We start from the raw sequence: 16,407 nt of genomic DNA, 5'->3' as shown, positions 1-16,407 counted from the left end.
TGACATATCAGAAGGAAGGTAATAACGTTGGGATGTCCTGCTGGTCAACAGTCCTCTGGGCTTCCTTAAATCATTCAAAAACATATTACTGTCAGTCACTCAGCTGGGCTTTAGAGAGGCACACGATTGAACAGGCTCTGCTCCCAGTTATTGATTCCAATGTAGTTTCATGGACAGCAAAATGCTCTGGGCGGTATCAGGATCCAGTTCAAAATGAAAGGAAAGTGGGCATTTTATTTGCTACGTTGCTTCGCTCATTGACCCCTGGGTATCTCCAAACACTGGCCGTGGCAGAGCTGCTTTCTAAACTCCTACATCTGCTTTCATGTGTCATGAGGTTTCAATTAATACCCAAGGGAAAATGCTTTCTCCTGGGTCAGGACGCCTGTGCGCCCTGAAGGGCCATGTGCATTTCACTGTTGTAGCTGCAGTACCCATCACCCGCCACTCGGGGGGACAAGCCGCTCTGCTCCCAGGGCCCTGTGACTGCTTCTGAAAACAAAACCCTCTGATCAGATCATCTCCCTTCAATATTGAAAAAACAATCTAGAAACCTAACTGCAATGTCTAAGGGCTGGGTGTATCTATACATATAAATGTACATCTGGGGCACCTGGGTGACTCAGTCGGTTAAGTGTCTGACTCCTGATTTCAGCTCAGGGTCCTGAGATCGCACCCCGCGTGGGCTCCAGGCTCAGTGGGGAGTCTGCTTAAGATTCTCTCTCCCTCTGCCCCTCCCCTGCTCATGCTCTCTCTCTAATAAATAAATAAATAAAACTTAAAAAAACATTAACATACATTTATATGTAAAAGTTTTTCAGCTAACAAGCCTTGAGAAACACCCCAATTTCCACCTACCCCATAGGCTTCAAATACTTCTCATTGTGCTTATTCTTTCTTCAGATCTAGCAACTACAGTGGATTCCAGGCAGCTCAAAACAAAGGAAGGGCCTCACCTCTGGAAGACCATGACTACATTTTACACATGTGTGGGGTCAGGGATATGTCAAAAGCCAGGATCTTTCAGAAGATCATGTCAGAAAGATATTAGTGACTCAAGTACTTCTACACACTAAACATCTGAGCCACACGAGTGGTTTTTTTTCACATTCACCATGTGGCAAAGTTTTTTTCTTTTTCTCTTTCTTTTTTGTTGTTAACATAAAAGGAAAGTGTCGGCACCTAAATTGCTCAGTACGGCTCCCATCTCATCTACCCTCTATGGGTCCCTGCCTCCCTCTTTATTTACCTTGACATGAGAACCTTTCTTCTTGCCAAAGAGGCAGTTGAGGTGGAAATGCTAACTTATTTTTGTGTCATCACTCTGAAAACTAACAAAGGAGCCAAATTACCCAAGGAACATTGTAAAATCAAAAAGGCACTATTATAAGTATACCTGTCCAGATAAAACTTTGAACTGCTTTTTTTCACTTGTCTCCAGAAAATGGCCAAAGGTTATATTTTGTCATAACAGGCCTTGGATGTCAGAAGATATCCTTAAGCCAGAAACACGACCATAATCATCTACAGATACACACACATACACCCCTCCCCCATATGTGGAAAGTTTAAAGAGCAAACCAAAAGTCAAGATGGATCAGGTCCTGGTTGATACCATGGTCAAATATCAGGGATCATGTGCTTGTAAGAACAAAATGGTCACCAGAATTTAGAGTAAGGCTAGCATTATAAACAAAAGGCCCAGGGTCAGGCAAGCCAAAGGCATTTTCTTCTAGGTCAATCACCAACCAATTTCAGGGGCACTGTGACTAGCCTCTGAAAGGCTGTAACAAGAGTTCATAGCTGGTCTGGCAAGTAGGACCTCGCCCAGAACAGGAAATACATTTTCTTCTGGTCAGTCCAGAAAAGGATACCTGAAGAGTGGAGCCAGGTCAAGAACCTGGTAGCATTTTCCACTCCAAGACCAGTCTGTCCTGTCTGAGCCCAGATCAGCTCCCCTGTTAGCTAAGGAGATTTCCTTTTATATATCAATTTATATATATATATATATATATCAATTATATATATATATATCAATTTAGTAAATAAATATAAAAGATGAGACAAAACCAGTCACCACTTCAGAATAGGGTCAAGTATAAGGAAATACAGAGTATTTCATTGTGAGAAGTAACCGTGATTCATGTCAAGCTGGTCCTAAAACTCCATGGTAATAGCCAGGACCTCATGGATTTTAACAATTCTTTGGGAAGTGAACTGGCATGATTCTTTTTTCAACTTCTGTTAAGAGCTTAGGCTCTGGCCTAAGGTGGTTCAACATGAGTTCTAGAGTGAGTTCGACTAATTCTAAGCTCTGCCACTTGATCATGTCAGTTAACCTGTTTAATGCTGTTTTCTCATCTCTCCAGTGGAAATAGGAACAGGATTTACTTCACATGTTTGCTGGGAGAGTTAAATAAGACAGACCCTGGGACTGGCCTGGCACACAGTGAGCCTTCAGTAAAAGTCAGCTACCGTAATTAGCATCATCATCATTATTATTCTCATTCTGTTACTATAAAAGTAACTTTCTCCCTGGTAAAAGCCAACAGTGTCCTACATACCAGAGGACTTTGGCAAATCCGTTATTACCTTTCTCTCCTTCCCTTCGACCTCTCTCCTTCACTGGATTTTCCAGCAGCATTTAGTCATGTGTTACTATTTGCCTTCTTTCACAAAGCTCCCCCTGATTTCACACCCTCTTCTAGTTAGCTGCTTTTCCCTGCCTTGCTTGAAAAAAAAAAAAGCTTGAAATGGTTGTCTGCACATGGGGTCCAACTTCCATTCTGACATCAACCCACCCCACTATGACTTCGGCCCCTACAGTTACCTCCATGTTTGCCAACTCCAGCGGACATTTTTCAATCCCCATATAACTAGAACTCTTAGTCACATCCAATATCGCTTACTACCCACTTATTGAAACATGCTGGGTTTTATTTTTTAACATTTTTGTGACTATCAGAGTTCCCCTTTGTTCAGTCCCCAGGCCTTTTTGGTTCTTTTTTCCACTTCTCCATCAGTAATCATGTCCAATCCCATGGCTCTCCATATTTTCAGCTAAAGTCTCTTCACGCATATAAGCAACTATATCTCCTTGACTTCTCCCCTTGGACTCTTCCAGACATCTAGATTTACCATAGCTACAATGAACTCCTGATATGTAGATACATGGTCCTAAATATTCTCTTTCTCAAATCACTGCATCTCCATAAATCAACACCCATGTATTTGCTTGTTGAAACCAATGTCATTCATGATATTTCCCACCCTTTTATCCCCCACATCTAATCCGCTGTCCATTCCTATGAAACGTCTCTCTGAAATAGTGGTTGTCAATTAGAGGAGATTTTGTCCCCAAGGGAGATTTGATAAGGAATACCTGCCTGTCTGAAAACAGTTTTGGTTTTTACAACAGGGGAGCAAGGAGTGCTACTCGCAGAGGAAGAGGCCAGGGAGGCTGCTAAATATCCTACAGTCAACTGGAAAGTCCCACAACAAAGAATTATCTGACCCCAAATGGGTCAATAGGCTTAAGCTTTAAAACTCTGCTCTTAAATACATCCTGAATGTGTCCAGTTCTCTCCGTCTCCGTTGGCAGCACCTGGTTTAACTCATGACCCTTCCTGGCTCTATTCTTTCAGTGGCCTCCCAGGTGGTCTTTCACCTCCCTTTGTCCCCCACTCTCTCCTCCTTTTCTCCATACAGCAGCCAGAGCCACCTCTGTAAGATGTGAATATGATCCTATTAAAACTCTACCACCACCCTAACACCTTTCCATAGTTTCCCCACGTGCCTAGAAGAACAGCCCAACTTCTAAACAAGTCCTGGGCCTTCCCCCACCTTTCCAACTTCACCTTTCCCATCACGCTCCCATCACTCAGCAAACTATGCTTCTTCCTTTCCCTAATACACCTGGCCCTCTGCCTCCTCTGGGACTTTGCCTAGAATTTTCTTCCTCCCATTTTTTGCCTATCCAAGCCCTACCCAGCATTTATATGCCCATATAAATACAACTTCACATTAAGCCTCTCCTCTAAAGTGCCATGATTCTCTCTGATAGCACTCTTTCTTAGTATTCATTGTGCTTGGGACAATTTTTACTTTTGTATACTTATTGTTTACTGTCTGTCTCCCCAAGTAGAATATTAGTGCTGTGAGGTCGAGGAGCAGGAGAATGAGAGGAACTGTAAAAATTGCGGGATCCAGGCAGGACATGTGGTCTGAGCAGTTCAGACCAGAGGATGGAGGGATTAAAGAAATCTTCACTTACTTTCTTCATACTTTTGTTTAGGGCTCCTGCTATTTTCAGGGAGTTCCTGAGCTTCAGCATGGGGGAGTAGCACATTCCCATACCCCAGGGACTCCTGACATTGGATGTTCATATGGGGTATATCTGACCTCATCCACAGCTTTCCAGCTCTATTTTAAGTAGCCTCAGCTTCACTCTCCTACCACAGTGGTGGGCATCTTTGGAGCAGTAGCATTATGGCTTGTATGAACACCCAAGAACAATTCTATTGCTTTTCCTTTGTAATAACTTATCATGAAATATTAAATTTTATACTTTCCTTCTTAGAATGCGCATTGTTTGTGAATCTTTGTGGAGACAGTGAAAGGAATTCATATAACCTTGAGAAGAGTTAGAATTATATCACAGGAAAGCAAAGAGAAAGAAGCAATCAATTTTCAGGCTTGGGAAAGGTTTTTCATGTTCAAAATATAGACTTTTTAAATCCTCATCAGAAGCAACAGTTATGAAAGCCAAAGCCACTGATTTGCAATTTTATTTTGAAAGCCAAAGCCACTGATATGCAAGAGTTTTATTTTGTTGAGACAAAATAAAATTCTTCTTGGGGGGAAGAAGGCTCTTAAGTTTCAAAATGGAAGGTCGTGGGGGCAAGTAGTACATAGTTGATACCACAACAATACACCAAAACTAGAACAGGACTGCAAATCAGCCAACCTCTGGGGAAACTGAAGGAGTTCCCTTGGACAAAGAAAGGATTGCAAGATGGAATCAAACACAGTGTAATTCCAGCCGAGGCCAGTAGGTCCTTAAACCTGACCAGAACTGAGGGACCATGGACAGAGAAATGGAGTCACTATTGAAAGAGACCTGAACCCAGTTGGTCTCCAGCATTAGAAAGATGCTTGGGAACAGAAACAAACCATCTAAAATGGTGGCCTTTAGGCATGTGTAGCTATTGAAATTTAAATCAATTAAAATTAAATAAAATTAAGAGTTTATGTCCTCAAATTTCAAGCACTCAACAGCCACACGTAGCTAGGGGCTCCTGTATTGGACAGCATAGAAATATTTCTATGATTGTATAAACTTCTTTGGACAACACTGTTACACATCTGTGGTCATGCTCAAGTGCTCCCCTAATGTTGTAGAGCCCGGGGCGAAAGAAGGCACATACTGCTGTCTAAATATTTAAAATGTATAGGTCAGAGGTAACTGGGTGGCTCAGTCAGTTGGGTGTTCAGCTCTTGATTTCAGCTTGGGTCACGATCTTGGGATCCTGGGATTGGGCCTGTGACAGGCTCCGCACTCAGTGGGGAGTCTGCTTGGATTCTCTCTCTGCCTCTGTCCCTGCCCCTCCCTTACCCCCACTTGCACACATGCTCTCTCTAAAATAAATAAGTAAATATTAAAAAAATAGAACATATAGATCAAAGTAACTTTGTTGAATAAACTTCTGTTTTTTCCTCCTACTTTGACAAATACTCATCACTACCTAGAATTCTAAGTGCCAATTTAGATTCTCAGACTCCTCTGAGTTCCACATTGACTGAAATGTGAGGGCACAGAGAGAGCCAGCCCCTGGCCCTCAGCCCTGACTCCTTATGTCCCTCACAGCTGCATGTGACACTGAGAAGAGCTTATATACACATGGACATCCCAGCCTGTACATTCGAACCACTGCACCCATGGAAGCTGAAGCCTAAGGGTGCAGACATATGTGTAGTATGGCACACCCTAAGGACAAAGAATCCAGAAAAGAGTCCTCTGTCAGTCCCTGGAAACGGGATTAGGGCCTTTTAGATCTCTGCATCCCAAGTGCATAGAACTGAATCCGCACAGGGGAGGGGAGGATGCTGGCTCCTGGAGGCCATGTTCCCTCAAGCCTGCACTCTTTATTTCATGAAGAGTCATCACTGGAAAGGTACCAGGGTACTGTCTGGGGAAAAACCCAAGACTCTACTCTATCATCTCACTCAGTTAGTCTGCTTACACAATGTATTGCTATGTCACACTTTGTTCATTTTTTTGTCTCCTTGTCACTAAGGAGAGGAGAACTTGATTTAACTTGCTCCCTATAGTATCTTCTTAAGTTTAGAAAAGCTCCAGGTGCGTAGTGGATGCTCAATAAACTTTTCTGTACTATTAAATTAATAAGTTTAAGAGAAGATTCTAATGTCATCTTTGTAATGGAGCCACGTTGGCTGTTCTTATCACCTGGTGAGAGTAGCCATTTAACCATTGCAGGCATAGCATCCGTGGAATCGCAAGCAGAAGTGATGTCCATCTGCAGCTGAGACTTTGCTAAACCTAATCGACTGTCTCAGGTGGACACATTCTCCTTTGAAATGACCCAAGAGAATCACAAAGCACCCAAAATAGGAAATAGGGTCCTTGTCATTAAAAAAAATGGTGAGGAATGAAAGAACAAACTCTAATATCTGTGCTTGGGAGAGATTAGGCCAGGGTGAAATACAACCACATTATAACTCTTGCTTTACACTTCCACACACACCACAACTCAAGGTCTAATACCCTCTGTGAAATAATATATTGGTTCCATTGATAATTGCTAGTGGCGATGATGAGCAGTATTTTATACATATCCATCAGGTCTGGACCAAGTATAACAGAATAAAAGAAATTCAGAGGGATGTTTCAACTTAGCTTAGTGACTGATTACTTTAGAGTCTACTTATATAACTAATATAATTAATGGCAGCTTAGTGGATACATTTGAGTTGAGTGAAAAAATTTAGTTAGCTCTTCTCTAGGGTTGGCGATAAATTTAAAATGTCAGCTTCTCTTTTGCTGAAACGTGTTGAGGGAACCCTGAACAATCCACAGTACTTTGTGTTCTCTATCAAGTGAAAGGACAAGTATATACCACTTCCCATAGCACAATTTCTCAAATGCCAATGTGAAAAATACCCTTTTCTTTTAAAATTTCATTTGAGGCTAGTTAATAACAAGGCCCCCAGTCAAAGTCCAGCAGAGCAATCAGCTGTGACTGTCTCCTTTGTCACAGCATTGAAAATGTGCCAAATATAGAAAGTTCCTCTCTGAGTCTAAATGCTCCCAGGGCATGTCAGGACTACTAAGTCAAATCAGCACATTACCAAAATGAAAGTCCAATCATGGTCTTCTAGTTCTAGAATGGACGGCAAAACAGTAGGGGTTCCTGGGCAACTCGACCCAACCCTAGAGGAATACAGAAGCAAGAAGGCAGTATGGGGTTACAGGAATTAATACACACAGAAAACACATACATTCATGAAAACCCTGGGGAACCGAAGCTTTTTCTAACTGGAGTAGGTGTGGGCGGTTGATGACTGACTATAGCATATAGCCAATGAGAACCAAAACCAGCAGTAAGAGGAGAAAAACCGGAGATCTATCCTCCTCTCCCTACAATAGTCTGGGATGGTCATAGCCTGACCTTTCACTACAGAAATTGCAACATGAGTTTAAGTCACCCTGGTGAAGGCATTGCAGAATTTCTGCTAGGGTAAACACTAGATGAAAATATATGGGCTATCTGGCCAAACTGGGAAACCAACTTCTCTAACCCTTTTCCCTCAAGCCCCTAAACTGGTAACTTCCAACCTAAAGATACTGTGTTCTTCCAAAGCTGCTTCTCTTTGCTAATTTTAAAAAATGTTTGGTGGGGGGGCTGCCTGGGTAGCTCAGTTGGTGAAGCATCCAGCTCTTGGTTTTGGCTCAGGTCATGATCTCAGGGTCATGAGATCAAGCCCCACCTCTGGCTCCATGCTCAGTGGGGAGTCTGCTTAGCCCTCTCCTTCCCCTTCTGCCTACCCCCCGCCAACGGCCTGCTTGCTTGTGTACTCTCTCTCTCTAAAATAAATAAATAAAATCTTTTTAAAAATTAAAAATTTTTTAAAATTTTGATCTAGCATATACTTTTATTGAAATATATAACATTGTGTCAATTTAAGGTGTACATGTTAATTTGATACCTATGGTAATATGATTGCCATTGTAGCTATAATTAGCACCTCCATCACATCACATAATTACCATCTCTTTTTCGTGGTTGAAATAATTAGGATTTAATCTTTTAGCAAGTGTGATGGTTATAATACAATATTGTTGTCTATGTTCACTTTTCTGTGCATTAGACTTCTAGGACTTACTACTTGGAGCAAGTCTGTACTCTTAAAACATCTGTCCCATGCCCTGTCTCCGCCACCCCCCAATCCCCTGGCAACCACCACCTAACTCTCTGTTTTTATGAGTTTGGCTTTTTTAGATTGTACATATAATGATATCATATAGTATTTGTCTTTCTCCATCTGACTTATCTCACTTAGCATAATGTCTCTTTATTAATTAATTAATTTATTTTCTTTACTAATTTAAAGGTACAACTAATTTAAAGTACAACTCTTTTTTTTAAGATTTTATTTATTTATTTGAGAAAGAGAGAGTGAGTGAGAGAGAGAGCACAAGCCAGGGGCAGAGGGAGAGGGAGAAGCAGACTCCCCGCTGAACAGGGAGCCCGTTGTGGGACTCGATCCCAGGACCCTGGGATCATGACCTGAGCCAAAGGCAGACGTTTAACCAACTGAGCTGTCCAGGTATCCCAAAGTACAACTCTTGAGTTGCTTGGTGGAGTGGTAGCAAATGGAAGAGATATCAGTAGTAGTTTTTGGTACCTGGAGATCATATACTCCCCTCTCCTTAAACTCACCTACATGATCCTAGGTGAGGGTCTATTCTCCAGCCCTTTCCCATACACATTCCTAGACCCAAGGAAATATGATTCCATGAGTCAAAACACAAACACAAATAAGCAAAAACAGATACTTGAGCCCTGCAACCACTGCTAAAAAGAACATTAAGCTGAACCACATACATTATGTGAAGCAGAATTACTGGAAATATGGGCCAAAAATTCAAAATTAGCCTAAGAAAATGGAGAAGATATTACTAACATGGAGCAGTAAGTGAAATTATGATGAAGAAACAAATAGAAATATTAGATTTGAAATATATAGCTAAAATAAAGAACACAATAAATAAGTTAGTTACTAAGATAAATAGGTTAAGAATGAATTAGTGAGCTATACAAAAAAATGAACTCTCAGAAGACAGCAAAAAAAGATTTAAAAGCTACATATATATGGGTGTATATATCATATATATATATCATATATATATGATGATAACATGTAGATAGTAGAGTTCCTATAGAGAAAAAAAATACGTAAAAGTAAAATTTGAAGAAACAAAAAGGGTAGAATTGCCAGAATTCAAGAAAGAAAAGACTTCAGAATGGAAAGGGGCATAAATTCATAGGTTATTAAACAGGAGAGATAAGGACTAATCCATACCTAAGTGTATTTTTATTAAAATGAAGGCTATCAAAGGACATAGTAAGGGAAAATAAGAAAAGCCTACAAAGGGCAAGAATGACTCCCGTACAAAAGAGAATCAGACTGGCATCTGACTTCTCAAACAACACCCCGAATGCAAAAATTCAGCACAATCGTATTGTGAAGGTAAAGAAGGAAAAGAACTTTCCTTTTAGAATTTTCTGTGCAACCAAATTATAAATCAAACACGAGAGCACAATAAAAAGTGTTCTTGGGCACTGAAGGCCTCAGATGGTTTACCACACTTAAGATCCATAGTAAAAACACTGTTCACAGAAACAATAACAGCAGTGGGAGGACAGTCACGGGGTGTGCTGTTGCAGGAGATACAGAAAGGGGGTGAGATCTGGTAATTACACTGGGTTGAATAGCGCCCCAAAACAATTCACACTTACCCAGAACCTCATTAACATAATCGTATTTGGAAGCAGGGTCTTTGCAGATGTAATTAGTTGAGATGAGGTCATACTGGATCAGGATGGTCCCTAAAGCCAATAGGACTGATACCCTTATAAGAAGAGCAGGTGATACACAGAGCACCCACACACAGGGAGGATGGCCAGGGAAGACAAAGGTGGAAAATGGAGTGATATTGTTAAAAGCCAAAGAACGTCAAGGATTGCCAGAGGCCACAAGAAGCTAGGAGAGAGGCAGGGAGAGAGCCTGGCTCTCTGACACCTTGATTTCAGACTTTCTAGCCTCTGAAACTGTGAAAGGATATATTTCTGTTATTTAAGAAACCCAGATTGTCGAAATTTGTTATGGCAGCCCTGGAAACTGATACTGTGATATTTATTATTATCTTAAAAAAAGTGGGGGGAGGAGTACTCTAGGACCAAGATGGTAAGCACTCTTGATTTTAAGGTGTTTGTTTTGAAAAAGCCCAAAGGTACCCAGGTCCCTTTGATTAGTATAACTTTGCTAACAAAATCAGATTGTATACAATAAAAAAAAATTAAAAGCTCATTTAACTGATGGCAAAAAAAAATTATATTATACTTTTATAAGCACTTACATAGGTTTTATTAGGTGTCAGGCACTCATCTAAATGCTGAACATATGTAATTCAGACAAGTCTTTGACTATTATCTCCATTTTACTAGTAAGTAATTTAGGCAGAGAAAGGTTATGTGGCTTACTCCAGGTCATACAGCCAGCTAACTAAAACAAAAAGTTCACATTAACCTCAAATGAGGTTAATCCCAGAAATGCAAAAATAGTTATGTTGCATGAAACTCACCAAAGCCATTATCTCATTAGCAAAGTAGAAAAAAAAGTATCACCTACTTAAATGATGCAAAGAAACTTTAATAAAGTTCAGGACCTATTTATTTATTTATTTTTTCAAAAAATCTTAACAGACTAACATTGGAAAGGAATTTCCTCACATTGGTAAGCATTATATATCAAAACCTTATGGGGCGCCTGGGTGGCTCAGTTGTTAAGCATCTGCCTTCAGCTCAGGTCATGATCCCAGGGTCCTGGGATCGAGCCCCGCATCGGGCTCCTTGCTCAGCGGGAAGTCTGCTTCTCCTTCTCCCACTGCCCCTGCTTGTGTTCCCTCTCTCGCTGTGTCTCTCTCTGTCAAATAAATAAATAAAAAATCTTTAAAAAAAGTAAAAAATAAAATAAAATACAAAACAATACCCAGTATCACCACAACCGATTGATACAGTTGAACTCTAAAAGTCCTACCGATACTAAAAGAAAAGAAAAATATGATAAAGAGAAACAAGGTCACTGTACATAATATTATCATCTAATAAACCACAGAATGATCACCACATAAAGCAATTAAAAAACAAGAAATTTCAGAAACTTAGCTGGATATAATAACTTAAAAAACCGACAGTACTAACTTACACCAGCCATAACCAACTAGAAAACATAATAGCAAAAAAGAAAGAAAAAGAAAGAAAAACCTATAAAATATCTGGAAATTAACCAAGAACACAATAACTATGGAGAAAACAAAAACTCTAATAAAGGTCATAAAGATGATTCATAAAATTAAATGGACATTTTACTCTCTTACCTAAGATGACTTAACATTACAAAGATATTCATTCTTCCTAATTATTCTACTAATATGTAACACCAATCATATTTCCAATTGGATTATTTAAGAATTAAATAAATTTATTCTATTATTTGATAGAAGGAAGCCAACCTTATAAAAGATGGGGAAAAAAGAGGGGCAAGCTGTCAGATATATTAATACTTATAAATCATAATTTAAAAATTAAGATACTGGGGGGCGGAGCAAGACGGCAGAGGAGTAGGAGACCTGGATTTTGTCTGGTCTCAGGAATTCAGTTGGCAGGGATCAAACCATTCTGAACACCTACGAACTCAACAGGAGATCGAAGAAAAGAATAGCAACAACTCTCTGAACAGAAAAGCGACCACTTACTGGAAGGTAGGATGTGTGGAGAAGTGAATCTGAGGCGATATTCGGGAGGATAGACGGCGGGGGAGGGGGCCTCCGTCGGCCGCTTCTGGCAAGTGCTAGAGCCGCGGAGCACAAAATCGGAACTTTCAGAAGTCGGCTCTGCTGAGGGACGTCGCTCCAGTGGCTAAGCTGGGGGTGGAACCCTCGCGGGACAGTGTGGTCTCAGGACTCTTGGGGTCACATAAAGACCGGGGGTGCCTGAGTGCCACAGAGCTCCCAGGTATCGGAGCGGGGAAGCTGGCTGCAGAGACGGAGCCGCGGCGCGGGCTATCAGCTCGGGGTTGTGATAAACTGTGATCAGTGACTGTCGGGCCACTGCTCCTCCAGCAGGGACCCAACAAGAGGCAGATCCGGGGAGACTCCCCTTCCTCCCCCAGGGAGGAGCGGCACGGCAGCGCACCGCAGGGATCTGCTGAGTTTGGAGACTCCACACGGGGTCAGGAGCCAGAGACAGAAACGCTCGGTCACAGGCCGGGTGAGCACGGAGTGCCGCCGGAGACCAGGGAGACGGGAGTGACTGCTTTTCTCTGGGGGCGCACTGAGGAGCGGGGCCCCGAGTTCTCGGCTTCTCCGGGGTGGAGACTGGGAGGCCACCATTTTCACTCATGTCCTCCAAAGTTTTACGGAAAGCTTGCAGGGAACAAAAGCTCCCGAGAGCAAACGTGAGCAGATTGCTTAGCCTGGACCTGCAAGGGCGAGGCAATTCCGCCTCCGGCAAAGACATTTGGGAACCACGGCAACAGGCCCCTCCCCCAGAAGATCAGCAGGAACAGCCAGCCAAGGTCAAGTTTACCGATCAATGAGAACGGCAGAACTCCAGCGCTACGGGAATACTGCACATAGAATTCAAGGCTTTTTTACCATGATTCATTAGTCTTTCAAAGTGAATTTTTTTAACTTTTTTTTGAATATTTCTTTTTCCTTTTTTCAACCATCCTATCAATCCCTTTTTTTAAAAAAAATTTTTATTTTTCATTTTTAGAGTCATATTCTATCCCTTCAGAGTAGTTACCCTTATTTTTCGCATATATATATACATATATATATATAAGTTGTTCTCGCTTTAAAATTTTGAGATACAGTTTCCTCTAACATATCAAAATATAGCCTAAATCTCTAGTGTATGGCTTTGTTCTAGTCTCCTGCCGGATCACATTCTCTCCGCCCCTTTTTTTTAATCCTCTTCTTTCTTTTTTTAAGCACCTTATTAATTCCACTTTTAAAATTTTTTATAATTTTCATGTTTACAGTCATATTCCATCCCTTCATTGTATCAACCCTTATTTTGTACATATATAAGTCTTTCTTTCTTTAAAATTTTAGGAGGCACTTTCTTCTAACGGACCAAAATACACCCAAAATCTAGTGTGTGGCACTGATCTATGCACTAGCCTGATCATATTTGATCATATTCTGTTTTTTTTGGTTTTGTTCTGTTTTTGTTTCTTTTTATCTTTTTCTTTTTCTTTTTTTTCCAATTTCTTTTTTCTTTATTTCCCTTTCTTTTCCCGTGGTTTCAGGTCTTTTCTGATTTGTTTAGAGTATATTTTCTGGGGACGTTCTTAACCTGTTAGCATTTTGTTCTCTCATTCATCTATTCTGCTCTGGACAAAATGACAAGATGAAAAAAATCACTTCAACAAAAAGAACAAGAGGTACTACCGTCTGCCAGGGACCTACTCAATACGGACATCAGTATGATGTCGGACCTAGAGCTCAGAATCATGATTATAAAGATCCTAGCTGGGCTTGAAAAAAGCATGGAAGTTATTAGAGAAACCCTTCCTGGAGAAATAAAAGAACTAAAATCTAACCAAATCGAAATCAAAAAGGCTATTAAATGCAATCAAAAATGGGGGCACTAACTGCTAGGATACATGAGGCAGAAGAGAGAATTAGCGATATAGAAGACCAAATGATGGAAAATGAAGGAGCTCAGAAAAAGAGAGACAAACAACTACTGGATCACGAGGGCAGACTTCGGGAGATAAGTGATACGATAAGACGAAACAACATTAGAATAATTGGGATCCCAGAAGAAGAAGAAAGAGAGAGAGGGGCAGAAGGTATATTGGAGCAAATTATAGCAGAGAACTTCCCTAATGTGTGGAAGGAAACAGGCATCAAAATCCAGGAGGCACAGAGAACCCCTCTCAAAATCAATAAAAATAGGTCAACACCCCAACATCTAATAGTAAAACTTACGAGTCTCAGAGACAAAGAGAAAATCTTGAAAGCAGCTCGGTAGAAGAGATATGTAACCTATATTGGTAGAAACATTAGATTGGCAACAGACCTATCCACAGAGACCTGGCAGGCCAGAAAGGACTGGCATGATATCTTCAGAGCACTAAACGAGAAAAATATGCAGCCGAGAATACTATATCCAGCCAGCCTGTCATTGAAAATAGAAGGAGAGATAAAAAGCTTCCAGGACAAACAAAAACTAAAGGAATTTGCAAACACGAAATCAGCCCTACAAGAAATATTGAAAGGGGTCCTCTAAGCAAAGAGAGAGCCTAAAAGCAGCATAGACCAGAAAGGAACACAGACAATATACAGGAACAGTCACCTTACAGGCAATACAATGGCACTAAATTCATATCTTTCAATAGTTACCCTGAATGTAAATGGGCTAAATGCCCCAATCAAAAGACACAGGCTATCAGATTGGATTAAAAAACAAGACCTATCGATACGCTGTCTGCAAGAGACTCATTTTAGACCCAAAGACACCCCCAGATTGAAAGTGAGGGGGTGGAAAACCATTTACCATGCTAATGGACACCAAAAGAAAGCTGGGGTGGCAATCCTTATATCAAATTAGATTTTAAAACAAAGACTGTCATAAGAGATGAGGAAGGACACTATATCCTACTTAAAGGGTCTATCCAACAAGAAGATCTAACAACTGTAAATATCTATGCCCCTAACATGGGAGCAGCCAATTATATACGGCAATTAATAACAAAAGCAAAGAAACACATTGACAACAATACAGTAATAGTGGGGGACTTTAACACCCCCCCTGACTGAAATGGACAGATCATCTAAGCAAAAGATCAACAAGGAAATAAAGACTTTAAATGACACACTGGACCAAATGGACTTCACAGACATAATCAGAACATTCCATCCCAAAGCAATGGACTACACATTCTTCTCTGGTGCTCATGGAACATTCTCCAGAATAGATCACATCCTAGGTCACAAATCAGGTCTCAACTGGTACCAAAAGATTGGGATTATTCCCTGCATATTTTCAGACCACAGTGCTTTGAAACTAGAACTCAATCACAAGAGGAAAGTCAGAAAGAACTCAAATACGTGGAGGCTAAAGAGCATCCTATAAAGAATGAATGGGTCAACCAGGAAATTAAAGAAGAACTTAAAAAATTCATGGAAACCAATGAAAATGAAAACACAACTGTTCAAAATCTTTGGGATACAGCAAAGGCAGTCCTAGGAGGAAAGTATATAGCAATACAAGCCTTTCTCAAGAAACAAGAAAGGTCTCAAATACACAATCTAACCTTACACCTAAAGGAGCTAGAGAAAAAACAGCAAATAAAGCCTAAACTCAGCAGGAGAAGAGAAATAATAAAGATCAGAGCAGAAATCAATGAAATAGTAACCAAAAGAACAGTAGAACAGATCAATGAAACGAGGAGCTGGTTCTTTGAAAGAATTAACAAGATTGATAAACCCCTGGCCAGACTTATCAAAAAGAAAAGAGAAATGACCCAAATCGACAAAATCATGAATGAAAGAGGAGAGATCACAACCAACACCAAAGAAATACAAACAATTATAAGAACATATTATGAGCAACTCTATGCCAGCAAATTAGATAACCTGGAAGAAATGGATGCATTCCTAGAGATGTATCAACTACCAAAATTGAACCAGGAAGAAATAGAAAACCTAAACAGACCTATAACCACTAAGGAAATTGAAGCAGTCATCAAAAATCTCCCAACAAACAAAAGCCCAGGGCCAGATGGCTTCCCAGGGGAATTCTACCAAACATTTCAAAAAGAATTAATACCTATTCTCCTGAAACTGTTCCAAAAAATAGAAATGGAAGGAAAACTTCCAAACTCATTTTATGAGGCCACCATTACCTTGATCCCCAAACCAGACAAAGACCCCATCAAAAAGGAGAATTACAGACCAATATCCTTGATGAACATGGATGCAAAAATTCTCACCAAAATCCTAGCCAATAGGATCCAACAGTACATTAAAAGGACTATTCACCATGACCAAGTGGGATTTATCCCTGGGCTGCAAGGCTGGTTCAACATCTG

General features: G+C 40.5%; 1 protein-coding gene across 9 annotated transcripts in view; it reads right to left on the bottom strand.

The window, feature by feature from the left end:
- Window positions 1-16,407, bottom strand: part of LOC112835727 (glutaredoxin domain-containing cysteine-rich protein 1) — a 300,261-nt gene that overhangs the window by 180,120 nt on the left and 103,734 nt on the right. For 2 of the 9 annotated variants that reach the window (XR_012377895.1, XR_012377896.1), the window contains one exon: window positions 7,369-7,450. The exons of the other annotated variants lie outside the window; for them this stretch is intronic. The gene's annotated coding sequence lies outside the window, so the exon portion shown is untranslated. The remainder of the gene's footprint in view (window positions 1-7,368; window positions 7,451-16,407) is intronic. 9 annotated transcript variants of the gene reach the window in all.

The sequence above is a fragment of the Callorhinus ursinus genome, unplaced genomic scaffold, assembly GCF_003265705.2.
Source record: "Callorhinus ursinus isolate GAN/ISIS: 27379988/994484 unplaced genomic scaffold, GSC_fseal_2.0 scaffold4, whole genome shotgun sequence".
NCBI classification, from domain to species: domain Eukaryota; kingdom Metazoa; phylum Chordata; class Mammalia; order Carnivora; family Otariidae; genus Callorhinus; species Callorhinus ursinus.
The sequence above is the reverse complement of the archived record's forward strand: the minus strand, read 5'-3'. Positions and strand labels throughout refer to the sequence as shown.